Source organism: Corylus avellana, chromosome 11 (genome assembly GCF_965113065.1).
Source record: "Corylus avellana chromosome 11, dhCorAvel1.hap1.2, whole genome shotgun sequence".
Lineage (NCBI taxonomy): Eukaryota > Viridiplantae > Streptophyta > Magnoliopsida > Fagales > Betulaceae > Corylus > Corylus avellana.
Genome location: NC_142500.1, coordinates 8,327,953 through 8,344,932, shown reverse-complemented (window position 1 = coordinate 8,344,932; position 16,980 = coordinate 8,327,953). Strand labels below are relative to the sequence as shown.

Genomic DNA, 16,980 nt, shown 5'->3' with positions numbered 1-16,980 from the left:
AGGATTTCAATATTGGCGTCTTTGTGACAATCATATTTTGATATATTTAAATTGATTATTTTTTGGTTAATTGAATTCCTCATATTAATGTGCTTGATCATCATATGCATGCCTTTGGATGTGTTATTTAAGTCAATTTGAATGGCTGAGTCTTGAGCTTAATAAAGTGACAAAAGAATCTCATCATGGGTTTTTGGGGTAATCAACATGGAGAACCAGGAGTAGATACGATGCCCTAGGCTTCATGTTTTTGTCGATTTCCATAGATCCATGCTTTTCCAAATAACAACTTAGTAGATACCATGCTAAAACCTTTGAGAAAGAAAAGAATTAGAGTAGATACCATGCCTAATTCGTTGCTTAGGGAGATCAATAGCTTAAGGAGTAGACCATGCCCTTAGGTTGGCAAGCATTAAATATACCTGTATGATTGGCATATTGTTTATCTTAATTAATCTGATTAGCGGTGGATGTCCCTAACCCTGTCGTTATTCTTATTTTCTTGTTAATCTTTCAATTCGTGACAATTCAAAGATATTTTATTTGAAAAATCAATTTTAAGCAAAATCACAAATCCTCATGGGAAGATCTCATATTTGCATATTATACTATCGTTTTGATCTTGTGCATTTGCGAGTAAAACGTACCGAGTACTCGCCTATTAATTTAGGTGGGTATTTGGCACAACAAATTGCAGGAAAAATAAACGTAGAACATAAACAGAATGGGAAGTAATTGAAATCTGGACAGTAAGGCGATTGTGATTATCTCTTAAATAAATATTGCCTCCCAATTGTACTAGAAGTTTTGCAAAATGGAATCATAGCAATCTTATCTTCTAGATACAACACTTCCTGATGATGTGTGCAGATTGCAAATTCTGAACACAATCCAGAACCCAAAAATTTTGTAACAACCGTAATTTTAAGAAGAGAAGAAGAGAGAGAAATAAAATATTTGTACTTAATAAAACTGCTGGAAAAATAAATATATCTATATAATTCCATATTATCTCAGCAGTAGTTTTTTCTCAATTGAAATAACGGTTACAGATATTTTAAATCTAACATTTGGAAAGCAGTTGTAACTTGATAAAACATGATCTTACTTAACATAATAATAGGAGATATTGAAGCAGTAGTGGTAACCGATCAAAACATGATAATATGAGATCAGTCATTTATTTGAAATTCAAAATTTTAATTTCATGAAATAATATCAACAAAATAAAGGTGGTTTAGGCTTGGCTTTCTCATTATTTTTCAAGCTTTGGTCCTTTGGCTTTTGGGTATTCATATTTCTATCATTGGAATTGAAATTTAGGGTCCTTGGCTTCTGGTTCCGCTTGGACTTTGGTTTTTTCAAATCCCTTAGGCATGCATTTTTCAATAGTGTTGTCGGTGTTTTGGGTCTTTTGCTTGTCGGGTTTTGTGGGAGTTTGAGACAACCTACTTTGTGAAAATTGGAATAGTTGAAACTAGAGTAGTACGAAGATGGGAGAGAAAAGGAGAGGCCAAGAGAGGAAGCGAAGAAGGCAACGTCGGATCTTCGAGTGTCTATGTCTTTTGGGGTTTTCAAAGGTTTGTTCTTCGATGACGAAACAACCATTGTTGCATATGAAGCTCTGAGAAAGATTGACTGGGTTTAAGGTTTTGAGCAGGAGTTTGGACAAGGTGAGAAATTTGGAAATTTGTTCAGTAGGGTTATGGTGTAGTAGGTGGCCCATGGCCGATGGCCCATGAGTGTGATCAATAGGGGGTGTAAGCTAGGACAGTTACTCATGAACATGTTCGAGTTGAATTCGGATTAGTTTGATTGTTTACGCATATACATAGATTGGCTTTATATATATATATATATATATATATATATATATATATATATATATATATATATATATATATATCTGTGTGTGTGTGTGTGTGTTCACATAAGAGGAAGAAAAAGAGAAAATGATATTCGATCTTGACCTCTGCTTCATGAGGTGTGTGGTCTCCAGCCAATTGAACTATCCATCGGGACAAATAGGTTTGTTTATTAAACTAGTTGAACATGCCAAAACTGTTCATATATATATTTTGGTGTAACTTCACTTTACCCCCTGAAATAATGCGTCTTTTTCAAACACCCCTCTAATGTTTAAAAACTTTCACTTTGGTGTATCAAAATTTTTTCTCGTTTCAAATACCCCCCTCCATTAGATATTGGAGTTAAATCAAACGGTAGAATGAGTAAAAAGACCTTTATACCCCTAACATTTTTAAAACTTCCAAGTTTACCCTTATTTATAAATAAAAAAAAAATTATTATTATCGTTTTTATATAAAATTAAAAATTAAAAATTGACCCAACAACGATGGGTCACTTGGTGACCCACAACGATGGGTCACCCCGATGGTCACTTTATTTTTAATATATATAATAATAATATATATGACCCGTGGGTCACAAGGCAGGTGGGTTAGATCCACCAATGAACCCACGGGTTATGATTTTTTTTTAAAAAAAAAAATTATTTTTTAATAAAAAGTGCGGGCATTTTAGGAATTTCACACCCCTCCATTAGGATTTAACGGAAAATCCTAACGGAAAGGTGTATTTGGAACGAAACGAAAGTTTGATACACCAAAGTGAGAGTTTTTAAACATTAGAGGAGTGTTTGCAAAATATGCGTCATTTCAGGGGGGGGGGGGGTAAAGTGAAGTTATCCCATATATTTTTCTAGCTATGACCCTAAGTGAGATGCTCTTATTTGAAATGAAATTTCTCTCTTTCAAGTGTGAATCCTCTTTCTTTGGGTGGTGAGACTACCAAACATGAACTTTATCTTTATTTTATGTAGGGGTGGGCGCAGGTCAGGGCGGGTGGATATCCGCCTTTCCCCTACCCCCCCGCACCCTACGGGTTTGGAAAATCCAACTCGCTACCCAGGAAAAGTGAAACCTATCCGCCCAGGTTTGGGTATTGCGGGGCGAGGCAGATTATGCGGGTTTGTTTGTAGGCCTATTTGCAGGCTTGTTTGTAGGCCTCCTCCCTACTCTTCCCCAACTACGAGAACTTTCTTCACTCTCCTCTGAAACTGTGAAACACCACCCACTTTCCTAACTCAAAACTTTACTTCCTCCACTACCAAATAAAGCACGCGGCAAAAGAGAAAAAACATAAACAAAAAATCTCAAATAAATTACCCTCTTTAGTCTTTTCCTCTCAAGAGGGCATACCGGTGCCACAAAATTTGCTTGGGGGTGATGTCAGCGGCGATGGCAATTGTCTTCTTCAAACGATCGTAGCGACACAAAGGCATGATCTTGTAGTCTCAGAGAGAGAGAGAGCCGACGAGAGAGAGAGAGAGTAGAACAAAGAGAGACGAAAACAAGTACCTTCGCAGCTTCACCCAACACACCAAAGAGAGCTCTGATTCTGTATGGAGACGAGAGAAAGAGACGAAAAGAGAGGGAGAGAGCAAATGAGAGAGAGAGGGGAAGAAATTATTAGGGTTAGGATGTTTTTTATTTATACTCCAGCAAGGCAGGGCGGGTACCCACAGTAAAAAAATTTCTATACCCGTAACCCGCCCCGCCCCACACGGGCTGGAAGAAATCCAACCTGTACCAGCAAAAAAACACCTAAAATCTATGCGGGCGGAGTGGATCGGGGCGGGTTTGCGGGTTGGGCGGGTTTTTGCCCACCCTTAATTTTTTGTTTTGTGGGAAAATTCTTATTGTGATGCGCCAAGAGGCAGAGGTGTATATGAAGCAAACTCAAGGGTCATTGGACAAAGCAAGGAGAACCAAGTGTGTAAATTCAATTGAAGTTGAAGTTTGCATCAAGGCAATGATATAGAAAATTGGATTCATTCATAATAGATAATGGTAAGTGGTTAAGCCAATTTAATCATCTTGTTTACATGAAGTTCTTTGATTATAGCACTTATTTGATGTTGGTGTTGTATCTTGATGACATGTTGCTTGTAGGTAAAGTAAGACCAAAATTCAAGAGCTTAAGCCATAATCAAGCAAGTCGTTTAAGATGAAAGATCTCGAGTCAAGAACATATATCCTTGGGATGAAAATTCAAAGGGATAGGAAAATGGAGCTTTATCACAATTACAAAAATGGTTCATTAAGAAGGTTCTTGGATTTGGCACGAATAAGTCCAAGCCAATGAAAACGCCACTAGTGGCTCATTTCAAATTATCTTTGGAATAATACCCAAAGAAAGAACGAGAAGCAAAGAAAATAAATCATGTTTCATATGGTTTTATATACTCGAAAGAGACAGAAGAGAAAATATAGAGGGAATGGTTTTCTTTACAATGGTTTTTCTTTTTACACTACCTCACACAAGGTTTTGATCAAAGGTACTTGAAGTTCCTTCTTTGTGTGTTTGTGTGTAAATACATTATGAGGGTGTCTAATTGTAAGAGTTGGGGAGGTTGGTTGTACACTAGTAGAACAATTTTTGGACGATTGGATTTGGGGTCGAGCTCCTCTGACCAAGGATGGAGTTCTTGCAAAATAGAGAAAGTAATCACCAAAATCCAACGGTTTTTCAAGGGATTGATGCAAACCAACTAGTAACAAAACATAGGAAAGGATAAATTAGCTATTTTGAGATAGTCGTGATCTCCAATGGCTACTTCGAGTGAGCCTTGACCTCCAAAACACAGTAAACTGTATTCTCAAACATATTCAACTCTTCACTTGTTATTGATAGTTATCCTTTAAGTAGAGAAACAATACACTATTGATTACATAATAGACCAAATTGGTCTTGACTTGGATGACTCTAATAAGAAGATAATCTAACCATTTATTGGACTATAAAATCTACAAAGATATACTCTTTATTGGGCTCTAACACGACACTAAACAATATCAAATAATATCAAATAATTATGACCATATCATTCCCCTCCCCTAACAATTTTCTTGTCCCCAATAAAAAATTCAAAACTAAACTTCTGGATGATGAAAACCAATTAACAAAAATAAATACTAAAGAAAATAACACAATAACGAAGGTCTCAACCTTTTCTTGTTGCATGTCAAACACTATTTCTTGTAGTTGTTGCGTTGTTGGGATTACATGATCTTGCAACAATTTTTTTCCTCTTTTCACAACCATGCAAGAAGGTGTCGACCGAAACTTGCAGCACTTTCTTTGGGTTTGCAGCCACAATTTTTTTCCTCTTTCTAAGCAACACAAAGGCTCATTGTTGCTTTATCTCACTTGCACCGTAGTAAAGAAGAAACATAGAGTCTAGAACTTCTGGGATGTGGTGCAGAGAGAAATTCTTGGATTGCCAGCGTAGTGTTCTCGGGGTGGTGGACTAGCAACATGGGTGGAATTTTGTTGCTTATCGGCTGAAGCTATGGTTTTTGTCTATGGCATTGTTTGTTGTCTTGCAATTTGGGTGTCGTGACTAGGGGCTTGGATGAACAAAGACATGGTTCTTTTTTTTTTGTTGCTTGGCCATTGAGGTTTGTTTGGTATTTTCGGATGAGTTTTCTTACGGATTTGAGTATTTTCATGGTGGAGATGGTTGTGGGAATGTGACTGGTTGTGGTGATGAAGTTTTAAGTATCGACGATGGTAGGGTTTTTAGGAAAAATTGGTGATAGATATCACTTGTCTTCTCACAGGTAGTGCACAGCTGTTGCTGAAGCTTAATGACCTATCATCACATTGTTGTAGCATAGTCATGGATTGATGATTACTATAGAAAACAATCAAACTTGGCTTTGATACCACTTGATGCGAACCAACTAGTAACAAAACATAAGAAATGATAAATTAGCTACTTTGAGAGAGCCGTGACCTTCAATTGCTACTTCGAGAGAGCCTTAACCTCCAAAACACAGTAAACTGTATTCTCAAATAATATTCAACTCTTCCTTTGTTATTGATAGTTCCCCATTAAATAGAGAAACAATATACTATTGATAAGACTTGGACGGCTCTAACAAGGAAAGAATCTAAATATTTATTAGACTATAAAATCTACAAAGATATACTCATTATTGGACTCTAACATGACATTGGACAATATCAAATAATTAAGATCATATCAGGGATGAAGAACACTCTAATGATTAAGTTAGTCATCTATGAGAGAGAGAGAGAGAGAGAGAGAGAGAGAGAGAGAACTATAATGGAGAGAGAGGGAGAGAGGAGAGTCGCAAAGAGAGAATTGAAGGGAATGAGAGAGTGCGAGGCGTAAAATACTTGAACCTTTATGTTTGGAGGGAGTGTCCCTTTTTATGATGACCTTTGATGCTTTCGATGTGGCAAGTTAAGAGCCATATAATTATGGCCATGTAGTGGGTCTCTTATATTAAATGGGCTTTAAGCATGTGTTATATGCTAAAGGGGTCGGATATTTAGGTTACTAGCTAGCCCAAATAGGATAGCCATATCCAAATAGATCATTTTTTTAGAGAGGTAAGTAGTTAAACCACGCGATCTTATTGTAAATTCTATTATGACTGGTCAATTACTCCCTTACTTGATTGCCTATGCATGTAAACTTTAACATCAAACTACATAAAATATTTGTCTCTTGGTTATGATTGTGTTGTTCTTCATTTCCTACATCATTTGATGGTTTATGTGGTTGATGAATTACCAATACTTTGTTACTTTGTTACATTAAACATTGATAATCTTTACAATGATAAATACAACTAATGTGCCGAGTGATGTGGTCTTTTTAATGCAAAATAATATCAATAATAAAATACCACTCGCAATAGTACGAATTCTTGTAAGATAGGGCTATATTGAGGGTGTCAAACCTCAAGGACTGCGTAGGAATTGTTATCAAGTTTTGCAAGATTGAAAATAACTTAAGAAAAGATTTGTTGATTTGGGTTTTTGACTAAAGTGCAAAATAAACGCAAAAGAGAATTGAAATATAAGAGAGAGAGAGAGAGAGAGAGAGAGAGAGAGAGAGTGTAGGGTATTGACTTCACCGCTATCCGCTCATCAATGGTTAGCCATATTTAATAAAAGAAATTCATTCTATGCATGATAAAATAAACAAGAAACTACCATATTAAGGAACAAGTATAATCCATCTTCGGTTGACATGGACCGTTCACCTAATCACTAAGATGCGGTACAACTCGTCTTCCCTTTATCTAATTCCTTAATAGGATACATACAATCAAGTGATTAGTATAACCCATCTTTGGTTGGCACGGACCATCTACCTAAATTACACTAAACTAGGGTGTAGTACGATCCATCTTTCCTAAGCATGGCCTATCTAACCCTCTTGATCATATGTCAATTAAAACCGTTGTATAATCATCATCCCTATAATCATAGAAAATAAGAATGATTTGAGTTCAATAAAAGTAAAAGACTTTCTAAGACAAGATAAGAATTTTACCAATGTTGATTTTGAAATTAACAACAATTGCATTTAAACATGAAGAACAATACAAAATAATAGCAATCCTCTAGATTATACAACCAACGTGTATAAACTGAAAATCTCTAAATTAAGATGCAATCAAACCATTGTGCTTGGATAGGGTTACATCAATACCCCGTGAGGGGTTTAGCCACTCATGACTCTGCTAAGTTGGCCACCTGCCATGATATATTTCTCTTCAACTCTTCAATCCTCCTTGAAGAATTTACTGAATTTTTGCTCTATGTATCAGTATCTTTTTCTTCAATGGTTAGAGGTCTATTTATAAGGAGTAGGAGAACTCTAAAATCCCTAGAAACCCTAGGAAAATCGTAGGTCAGTCTTCTAGCCCAAGTAGGAGACAAAAAACCCAATCCAAGGTGGAAAAGGACTTCTGCTGTGTGCGCTCGAGCCCAGGGGAATGTGTGGTCGAGCGCATGTAAGCTCGAGCCCAAGTGCTTTGGCGCTCAAGCGCAGGTGCACTCAAGCGCAAGTGCTGCTGCACTCGATCCTAAGTCTTCAGAATGCATCCAAATTGTCCTTTAAGCCCAATTTTTGATGGAGTTTATTGCATCTTGCATTTAAAACCCTAGAAAAAAGAATCAAACAAATAACAATGCTAAAGATTTAACATATGCGAGTTTAAAGGGCTTGAATGTGCAATATTCGGCGCTTATCAGGACAATAGTAAAGATGATGATGAGGATGAGAATGAGGATAAGAACGGTAATGCGAACATCAACATCCATCAAGCATGCAATGCAATGCACAATCTCTCTCAACTAGAAACCATATACGACATAATCAGTTGGCAGTGTTGGGAGTATTGCATAAATGACAAATGCACAACGAAAAATAAAAAAATCCCAAGCTAAGATCGAATTTAAAAAAGAACAATGCTATTTTAATTTAAACAACAAAAGTAAGAGCACCTACTTAGTTGTACGATCACTCCTTGGCTTCTTCTTGCTCCTCAAGAAAATCGTGTGTAGCTTCATGGATTATGACACCTTCAAGGCTTCTCACCAATGACTAAGAATAATCGAGGGTGCGGGCTCTCAACTTGCACTCACAAAATTTTTTAACTTATTCTTGAGAATACTCAAGAATATAACTAGCCATGTGAAGGAGCTCCAAAATCTTATTAGATATGCTAAATGGACTTGGTTGGAGATGGTGAAGCCTGCTTTTAATGAGGAAACTTTACAAATCATTCCTCCCTAAGTTAAATGTACATAATTTTTTGTCTAATAGTGATGCAGTCTTTTTGTGTCCAAAAATAATCAATAATAGAAAGAACCACTCGCAATAGAATGAATCCTTGTGGGATACGACTATATAGAGGGTGTCGAACCTCAAGGACTGCGGTGTGTTGTTATCGAGCTTTTCAAGATTAAATATAACTCAATGTAAAAGAAGATTGTTTGGTTTTGTTTTGGTTATAACTAAATACATAAAAGTAAAGAGAAAAAGTAATGAGAGATAGAATATAAGGTTGATTTCACCATTAACTGCATAACAATGGTCAATCACAAATTAATAAGGGAAATTCATATAATGCATGAAATAGGGCTTGTCTTACTCGAGCCGTCAAGAAATTACCATCATTAAGGAATAAGTATAATCAATTTTTGGTTGGCACGGACTGTCCACTTAACCACTAAGATGCGGTACGATCGGTCTTCCCTAGATATGGATTATTTAATTCCTTGATAAGTTACACACAGTCAAGGGAATAGTATAACCCATCTTCGGCTAGTATGGATTGTCTACCTAAATTACACTAAGCTAGGATGTAGTACAATCCGTCTTCCCCAGGCATGGCCTATCTAACCCTCTTGATCATGTGTCAGTTAAAACCATTGTATAACAATCATTCACATAATCACAGAAAATATAAAGGATTGAGTTCAATCAATATAAAAGACTTTCTCTAAGACAAGAGAAGAATTTCATAATGATTGAATATAAACATTAAGATCAATTCTTACAGTTATACAACCATCATGCATATATAAAATCCCAAATTAAAATACAATTAAACCATTTTTACTTGGAAAGGGCTACATCAACGCCCTATTACGAATTTAGCCGCTCATGGTAGTGTTGGGATGGCCTCCTGCCATGTACTTCTTCTTTTCAACTCTTCAAGCCTCCAAGAAGATATTTTCTGTCTAAAACTAAGCACACCTCTCTTTTAGAGGCTTATTTGTAGGGTGTAAAACAACCCCTAGAAGCCTTAGGAATCCCAGGAAAATCGTACTTCAATCTCCTAGTCAAATTAGGAAGCAATCTTTGTACAAATCGGAATAGGATTCGTCTAGATTTGCGTTCTTATATTACGAGACAATTTTGGCATAGAAAACGTCCGAATTAGGAAAATGGCATTTCACAATGAATTGTATTATTTTGAGTTAGATTTTGAATGCCACTAGTTTCAACTTAATCTGATACTTGAACTGAAAGTTATGGTCAAAACACTAACACATGTGCAGAATCTAAAATTTAATCCAATTTGATTTTAACTCCAATTACAGAAATTTGGATTTAATCATTTCCTTGATTTGATAAACTTAACCACACAATATGGGTCCTCTATTATGACTGGTTAAGCTTAACCACATCTTCTAGGTCTTCTCAAAGTGTGCTTTAAGCCCAAAATCAATAGTATTTATTGTATCTTTATGAAACACCTGAAAACACTAAAACAACATAAAATTAAATAAATAACAATGTTAAGGAATTAACATATGCAAGTTAAGGGGCTTGAATATGCAACATTCAGCACTTATCAAATAGTAATTCATATTTACTAATGTGTATAGTTGGAAAGTATTTGACATGCCTAAAAATTGAATTTTCCTATCCAGTAATTCTTTTGTTCATTGAGGTATCTTGTTTCTTGATGTGGTATTTTTGTGACCAAAAATATCAATTATAAAAATAACCACTCGCAATAGAACAAATCTTTGTAGGATACCGCTATAGAGAGGGTGTCGAACCTCAAGGACTGCAGGGGTTTTATTATCAAAATTCAAAAGATTAAAATCAACTTAATTAAAAGAGAATGATTTGTTTGTGTGAAATTGAAGTGCATAAAATAAACAGAAATAAAGGAAGTAAATGTATGAGAGAGAGAGTAGGGTATTGACTTCACCACAATCCGCACATCAATGGTTAACCATATTTCATTCTAGCACTTCATTCTATGCATGTTATAATTTCAACAACAAAGCATATAAAAATAATTTCATACAATCAACGGAATAGCATAACCCATCTTCGGTTGGCACAGACCATCTACATAAATTAGACTAAACTAGGGTGTAGTACGATCCGTCTTCCTTAGGCATGACCTATCTAACCCTATTGATTGCATGCCAATTAAAAACCATTGTATAACTATCATCCTTATAATCACAGAAAATAAGAATGATTTGAGTTCAATAATAGTAAAATAATTTCTAAGACAAGATAAGAATTTTACTAATATTGAATTGGAATTTAAAGAACAATTGCATTTAATATGAAGAACAGAAATCAATTGTAGTAATCCTCAGAGTTATACAATCACATGCATAAATTGAAAGACAAAAAATTAAATACAATCAAACCATTGTGCTTGGAAAGGGCTACATCAATCCCCCACAATTGGGTTTAGCTGCTCATGATCTCCTAAGCTTCACGGACTATTTTACTGAATTTTGCTCTAAGAGGCGGTATGTCTGTTTACAATGTTTAGAGCCCTATTTATAGGGAATTGGAAAACCCTAAAACCCTATAAATCCTCATAAAATCGGAGGTCAGTCTCCCAGTCCAAGTGGGAGATTGAAATCCAAGTCCATGCTGGAGAGGAATTCTTGCCGTGCACTGTACGCTCGTGTGCGCTCGATCCAAGATTTGGTGCGCTCGAGCCTAGCTGGTGTGCGCGCGAGCGCAGGTATGCGCTCGATCCTTGGTCGCAGGCGCTCGATCCCAGGAGTGCTGCGCTCGATCCTAGTTCCAGAATGCTTAGCTTTTTGTCCTTTTAAGCCCAATTTCCAAAGGTTTGTCAAATGAAACCTGAAACTCAAAAACAAAACAAAATCAAACAAATAACAATGCTAAGGAATTAACATATGTAAATTAAGGGGCTTGAATGTGTAACATTTGGCGCTTATCACACCCCCCAACTTACATATTGCTAGTCCCTTAGCAATATAAAACAGAAAATAAATTGAAAAACAAAAAGATAAATCCAGCTTTCGTGGGATGTACGGTTGCATTTAGCATATCCAACAAGCCTTTTAAACCCCTGGGAGTTCCCTAGAGGACGAGTGAAGTCTCATGAGGGTTTTCAAGGAATGATACCCACAAACATTTTATACCCATGTAGTTCTTCAAAAAATGCAATATCATGACCATCATGGTTCTCAGTCATAAACAGGCTTAATAAAACAAACACTATCTTCACAATTTCAGGCAATCACAACTTAACTTCAATCATGCCAGTTTTGAGATATCACAAGATTCAACTAGTGTATGTGAACTCAACAAATAGTCAAGGGATTTTAAAACTAATCTCAATCATGCATGGATTAATACTCACAATTCCTTAGACTTCCTATTGGATAAGCAACCAAGGCAAAAATTTCTCTTTTTTTTTTTTTTTTTTTTTTTTATCACTTTATCACTTAGCTCCCTTAAGCTTTCTAATTGACCCATGTATCGAGCATTAAGCCAATGACTCCCAAACCAGTTGGTTTTAGGGCATTAGGTGTAAAGACACCCCTAAGGACTTACTAACTCGAGCCAAAAAGGCTACAAAGCTAAGCTATTATTTATTTTTTTATCAACCAATCCAAACTTCTCACTTTTTGACGCGAACACTCACTGCTTAATGAGGCAAGAGGTCCAGTTACTTGGTGGAAAGTTTAAAATGGTCATTTTTTTTAATTGAATTTTATGCCAAAGTCGTTTTCCCAATAAGTTGCCCAATTACATTCCGAATATTAAAACCAAACATTCTTGATTCCAGATTTTATATCCCACAGACTATATGCTAGTGTGCTTGTGAAAATCAGATTGAAACAAGTAATATTTCATGCTACCAAGGAGAGTAACCCAGTTTTAATTCCTTAATCAAGTGATCATGTGTTCGTCATATTAAGCCCATCAATGAATTTCAAACCACAACAGGAAAATCAATTGCATGCTCAGAACTATCATGTATATGCCCACACCCCCCAACTTAAAATGCACAATGTCCTCAGTGTGTGAAAAATAATAGTAAAACAGTGCAAGGGGAAAAAGAAACACCAAACCTGTCACTGTGGCGCAGGAGAAGATGCCCCTAGAGCAGGTAGCAACCGGGCTACAATGGCGCGCAGCAGTTCTTGCTGGGCTTCAAATCGTTCATCTGCCTGGCGCCTGTCCTCCCCTCTCTGGGTCGTAAGCTCAGAGCGGAGGTCTTGCAATTCTTTATGTAGGGACTCATATTGGGAGATGGTCATAGTAACGGTCGCCGCTGCTCCTGTGTTGTCGACCGGCTCAGCTGGAGGTGGCTCATTGTGTACAGGCCCATCAGCATCCCTAACGACCTCAGCTGCTGTAGGCACCTGACGTCGTCTCGGCATGTGGGAATAACTCTGATTCCACTGGATCAGGCCACTCTGAGGATGTGTGGAAATAGGTCCATCAGTGGGGGTACCCTCTATGCCTTGAGTCTGAAAGATCTGGGTGAGGAGAGAAGGGAATGGAAGTCCACATGAAGCCGACCTCTGAGTCTTGTGTCCAAAGGGGCACACATTCCGCTGTAGGATGAAGTCCATGAACCACAGGCGTGAAGGTAGCAGGACCTTGCTTGTAGAGTTGCGGAGGTCATCAGTGTAGCGGCCGCGGCACATATCGTCCACAATGTACTGCAGTGTGAGGTCGGCCGACAGGTCTGAGTACCAAGGTGAGCCATCCCGAGCCAAAATGTCGGACAGGCACTCATGAGAACACTGCAAGGCAGAAGCAATGTCTTCGGCGGTCAGCTTCACGTCTATGCCCGCCACTGATGAAGAGAGGACGCCCGGCCGAGTACAATAAAAAGTAACGTTGCCGTAAAATTCTCGAACCAGCCCTTCATAAGCAACGGGGCTGACGGGCTGGAATAAGGCGGTGAGACCGCGTCGTCGGCATTCTTTGACCGCCCACTTGGTTGCTTGGAGACAGTGGAAGACGGTGTCGACGGCAAAAGAAGTCTCCAAGATCAGCTTCCGTTGCTTCCCACGGCGTGGTAATGGCTGGGAGGGGGCTTCGAGGGTGGTCTCCTGAGCAGGGGAAGAGCGGGATATGGAAGCAGTGGCCCGAATCATGATGATGCTTGGTTGAGGCAATTCGTCGAGCACTTTGTGGGCACTCCAAAAGGGAGGAGATGGAGAACCACCTTACTGGGCTGCCCAACCCCCTGCAAAACAAAGAAAAACCAACATAGAGCAGTCCGTGGACCCACGGACTGCGGATTTCTACAAAAAATTGAACGAAAAATGGGGACGGTGGGGTTTGGGGAGAGTGGGAACGGTGAGGGAGAAAAGTGGCTGGGGAGGGGGAAAAAATGCGGGGAAAGGCCTGTGGGGTGGTGGCGTGTGGTTGTGCGGCGGCCGTAGAGAGTACGGCCGTGGTGAGGTGGTGGCTGATGGTGGTGAGGTGGGTGCTTGGTTGGATTCGGTGGTGTGGGGGAAAGAAGGGGTGCGGCGCTGGGGAGTGGGGAAAAATGGGGGAGAAAGAGGGGGTCGTGACCTAAAGGGTCACGTGCAAACTCTGAACGAGTGCGCTCGAGCAGCACTAGCGTGCGCTCGATCGCACCTGCGCAGAGGATAGGGTGGAAAGGCGGGGGTACGCTCGAGCGCTCCTGAAGGTACGCTCGAGCGCATTCGTGCACGTGTGTGTTGAGTGCAGAGCATCTGCGCTCGATCCCACGCAGGGTGGGCTCAAGCGCAGGCCCGTGTTCTGGGATCGAGCGCATGGTGGGAAAGCTCGAGCCCAGGGTGTCAGTGCCCTAATCCAAAAAATAGACGGGATCCGTCAAATCGACGGATTCCACGACTATACCTGGCTCGAAATGCTAGATGCAGGGCTTCAATCTTTGACCGTTGACCTTGAACAAAGTGCCATTCTTTGGGTCCCACAACTCGACAGCGCCATGGGGCGACACCACGGTGATTATGAAGGGGCCGTCCCATCGGGAGCGAAGCTTGCCAAGGAAAAGCCGGAGTCTGGAATTGAAGTGCCATACTTTCTGGTCTCGAATAAACGTCTTGGGCAAGATATGTTTGTCATGAAAAGCCTTAGTCCGCTCCTTATAAAGGCATGCACTATCATAGGCATCTCGCCACAGCTCCTCCAACTTTGTCAACTGAAGTTTCCGGTGGGGACCGGCAGCTTGTATGTCGAAATTGAACTGCTTGATGGCCCACATAGCCTTGTATTCTAATTCCACAGGGAGGTGACACGCCTTGCCATAAACTAGCCTATAAGCAGACATTCCAATGGGAGTTTTGTACGCTGTGCGGTAGGCCCATAATGCATCATTGAGGCGCAAGGACCAATCCTTTCGGTCTGGCCTAACCGTCTTCTCTAGAATATGCTTAATTTCCCGGTTAGACACTTCCACTTGGGCACTTGTTTGAGGATGGTAGGGAGTGGCTACCTTATGTGTGACAGAGTACTTGAGAAGCAATGCCTTGAAAAAACGGTTGCAAAAGTGTCTACTTCCATCACTGATGATAGCTCGAGGAGTACCAAATCTGCTAAAAATGTTGGCTTGGAGGAACTTCACTACAAACTTGTGATCATTGGTCTTTGTGGCAATAGCTTTGACCGACTTAGAGACATAATCCACTCCTACCAAATATACTCATATCCACAAGATGGTGGGAAGGGTCCCATGAAGTCGATACTCCAGACATCAAAAATCTCGACAATAAGGATGTGGCTGAATGGCATCATTTCCCTCCGAGACATAGCTCCTAGGCGCTGACATCTCTCACAAGCTCGGCAGAAGTTATAGGCATCTTTGAACATGGTGGGCCATGTGAATCCGCATTGCAGAACCTTGGCTGCTGTCTTCTTGGCACTGAAGTGTCCCCCACAAGCTAGAGAATGACAAAAGGTAAAAATGCTGGAAAATTCACTCTCAAGGACACAACGTCGGATGATCTGATCAGCACAATACTTGAACAACTCTGGATCTTCCCAATAATAGAATCGAACTTGCTTGAAGAAGCGGTCCTTATCTTGCTTAGACCAATGAGAAGGAATCTGACCTGTAGCTAGATAATTGACAATGTCGGCATACCACGGCGGATTTCTCGGAGTAATTTCCAGTAGTTGCTCATCTGGGAAAGAATCATGAATGGGAACCGGCTGGGGTGTCTCAAATAAAATCCATGACAAATGGTCAGCAACAACATTTTTAGTGCCCTTCTTGTCCTGAATCTCGATGTCAAATTCTTACAAAAGTAGTATCCAGCGGATTAACCGCGGCTTTGTTTCCTTCTTGGCCAGCAGATGTCGTAGAGCAGCATGATCAGAAAAAATTATTACCTTTGATCCTAGAAGATATGAGCGGAATTTATCCAAAGCACATACCACAGCTAGCAGTTCTTTCTCAGTGGTTGTGTAATTGACTTGAGCATCTATCAACGTCTTGCTAGCATAATAAATGACATGAGGAAGCTTGCCTACCCGTTGTCCCAAAACTGCACCCACAACATAGTCAGATGCATCACACATGATCTCAAAGGGCAATGAACAGTCAGGCGGCTGCATGATGGGAGCAGAGGATAATAGGGACCGGAGTTGTTGGAATGCCTGGTGACATGCTTCATCAAAGTGAAAAGGGGCGTCCTTAGCAAGCAAGTTTCATAAAGGCCTTGAGATTTTGCTGAAATCTTTGATGAAACGACGATAGAAGCCAGCGTGCCCTAGGAAAGAACGGATCTGCTTCACTGAAGTGGGTGGTGGTAAATTTTCAATCAGCTCAACTTTGGCCCGGTCGACCTCAATACCTCGTTTGGACACTATATGGCCCAAAACTATACCTTCCTGGACCATGAAGTGGCTATTCTCCAAGCTCAAAATCAGGTTAGTTTCTTTGCAACATTGAAGCACAAGTGACAGATTATAGAGACATTTATCAAAAGAAGATCCAAAAACAGAAAAGTCATCCATAAATACCTCCAAATTTTTTTTCACTATGTTGGAGAAGATAGACATCATACATCTCTGGAATGTGGCAAGTGCATTGCATAAGCCGAATGGCATGCGTCGGTAAGCAAAGGTGCGGAATGGACATGTGAACGTCGTCTTCTCTTGGTCTTGGGGATCAACTGCCACCAGATTATACCCGAAATAGCCATCTAAGAAGCAATAGTAGCTATGGCCAACAAGACGCTCCAAAATTTGATCAATGAATGGGAGCGGGAAGTGATCCTTTCGGGTATGAGAATTGAGCTTCCGGTAGTCAATGCAGACACGCCATCCCGTGGTTGTGCGCTGTGGAACCAATTCGCCAGTAGAATTCTCAACAAACG

General features: G+C 39.6%; 1 pseudogene; it reads right to left on the bottom strand.

The window, feature by feature from the left end:
- Positions 1-16,216, bottom strand: part of LOC148583060 (uncharacterized) — a 29,497-nt pseudogene extending 13,281 nt beyond the window's left edge.
- Between the last annotated feature and the right edge of the window lie 764 nt (positions 16,217-16,980).